General features: G+C 49.7%; 1 long non-coding RNA gene across 1 annotated transcript; it reads right to left on the reverse strand.

The window, feature by feature from the left end:
* Nucleotides 1–229: 229 nt before the first annotated feature.
* LOC119878874 lies at nucleotides 230–1,192 on the reverse strand. Its single transcript, XR_005387203.1, has 3 exons — nucleotides 987–1,192; nucleotides 744–882; nucleotides 230–277 (listed from the first exon to the last, which is right to left on the reverse strand). It is a non-coding gene; the product is annotated as an uncharacterized LOC119878874 (long non-coding RNA).
* Between the last annotated feature and the right edge of the window lie 1,275 nt (nucleotides 1,193–2,467).

Genomic DNA, 2,467 nt, shown 5'->3' on the forward strand with positions numbered 1-2,467 from the left:
CCCCGTGCACCTGTATACTCCAGCCAGGCCAAAACTACCGCCATATCTTGGGCCATGCTGGCATCTCTCATTCCTCTGTCTTTCCATAGAACTCAGAATGTCCTCCTGGTCTTTGATCCCTGAGCTTCTCCACCTCCACCTCCAGGAAGCCTTCCCAGAAGTCCACACTGTCCTGACCAGGGGCATGCGTGTGTTCTGTTGTTGCCATTCCCATTTTACTCCTTACCTATTGTCTGTCTCCATCGGCACGGTATGAGGTCTCCACTCCCGGCCCCATCTGAGGGACCATCACATGGTATTAATGAAAAACAGTCGCATTTCCAGATCGGCAAGACAATACTATTCTAGGTCCTGAGTTACTTACGTGATGTTGTCTAACCTCACCACTATGTGAAGGTAGGTTCAGAGACATTTAAAATTACTGGCTCAAAGTCACATGGTTAACGAGTGGTAGAACCAGGCTTGGAAGTCCGTTAAAATGACTTCAGGACCTCTGCTGGGAACAGCTCCACGTTTGATAACTGAATATATGAATGCCCTGGGAAGGCATTAGGAGGATTTTTCTGGCCTTGACAGTTAATGGGACGGCCCTATGCTTGACGGTCCTGTGAGCTTTGTGAGTGTGAGTCCAGCTTTCTGAGGCTCAGAGTGTTGCCCAAGGTAACACTACCCTGAAAGGTCTCTCCAGCCAGCTGCCTGTCTGTGCTGTACCTCAGTGTTGTTCCCAAACCACGGGACTTTACCGTCTGCAGGTTCCTCCAGGTTCTGGTGCCAAGACACGGGCTTTCTGGTGATTGTGTGAACTGTAGAAAAACACCGGCAGAGCTTCACATCACAGCGTTAATGTCCCGCCCTCTTGAAGACTCACCCTCGGCCAGACACCTGCTGAGCATTATCCGGGGGGTAACTAGGAGCTCAGCTCGCGAGGACCTCACAATCCAGAGTGGTAAAACCGAGGATAGCAGCCACCGGGCACGTGGAGCTACCTCCTCAACCCCTCCTTCCAGAAGGGATTTCCCCTGCCTCGCTTCTTTCTGAAGCCTGAAGCCCGCGACTCCCCTTCCCTCGGCTTCTCGCGGTCCGGCCTGGTTCCTGGGGCTGCTCCTGCAGCAGCCTGGACGGGACCCTCTGGCGGCAGGCCCAGCAGGTTAGGGACCTGATTGCACCGCCCCTTCGACAGTCATTGGCTAAAGAGATTTGGGGAGGAGTCAGAGACCTGTCCCATATCAAGCCCTTGCCTGGATCAAAAACTCTCCCCGTCTAGCTCGGGAAACGGACGAGTTTCAAATCTGAAAAAAGGGATAACTGGGTGGCGCAGCGGTTTGGCGCCTGCCTTTGGCCAGGGCGCGATCCTGGAGACCCGGATCGAATCCCACATCGGGCTCCCAGTGCATGGAGCCTGCTTCTCTCCCTCGGCCTATGTCTCTGCCTCTCTCTCTCTCTCTGTGACTATCATAAATAAATAAAAAATTGAAAAAAAAAATATTTTAAAATAAAAAAAAATCTGAAAAGTTCTCTCTGTCCCTGTTACAGGGGGATAATAGAGACTCAAGAACCTAATGAATGTACATGGGGACTTCACAGTTTTTGATTTTAGAAAATGTCATTGTGGTAAAGTTCACATAAGATTTACCATTGGAAAACATTTCTGAGGATGTGTGATTCAGGAATTTTAAGCATATTTTGCCTCGTGTGAAACTAATTTCCAGAATTGTTTCATCCCCACGGAACGACTTCCCATGGCCCCCTGCGCTCTGTGTCCTCTGGCAAGGACCATTTTCCTTTCTCGAGGAATTTGACTACTCTAGATACTTCCTATATTACACTTTGACTGCAGAGCCCATGCTCTCTCACACTCAATATTGCATCTATTCATCTATGTGTTCGTTCATTCAAGACACAGCACAGTCCAGGACGTGTGTCGTGTGAGACACAGTCGTGAACACATCTGTCCAGACAGCTGTACAGACACCTGGGCAGTTTCCTGAACCCCGCTACCTACTGAGTGGCTCCTTGTTTTAATTCTTGCTGCTCCTTGTCCTTAGCCTGCACGGCTCTTTCCCCTGTGTCTGTCTGGGGAAAACCGATTTATAATGAGCCCACGTGTAATCTTGTAAAACCCGTCTGGACCCCTGTAGCTCCTCGCCCAAGTTTTCTCTGAGGCATGGTCTACTCCACATCTATAGTTCCCAGAACACTTTGCTAAATTGTTTTCTTTACATGAAAGTCACTTCTTTTTTTTTTTTTTTTTTTTAAGAAAGCCCACCAGAGTGGCTTGCCCTGTACCTCAGTCTTTTTTTTTTTTCTTCATTTATTTATGATAGTCACACACAGAGAGAGAGAGAGAGAGGCAGAGACACAGGCAGAGGGAGAAGCAGGCTCCATGCACCGGGAGCCTTGACGTGGGATTTGATCCCGGGTCTCCAGGATCGCGCCCTGGGCCAAAGGCAGGCGCTAAACCGCTGCG

This window comes from Canis lupus, unplaced genomic scaffold, assembly GCF_011100685.1.
Source record: "Canis lupus familiaris isolate Mischka breed German Shepherd unplaced genomic scaffold, alternate assembly UU_Cfam_GSD_1.0 chrUn_S2023H2222, whole genome shotgun sequence".
NCBI lineage: Eukaryota > Metazoa > Chordata > Mammalia > Carnivora > Canidae > Canis > Canis lupus.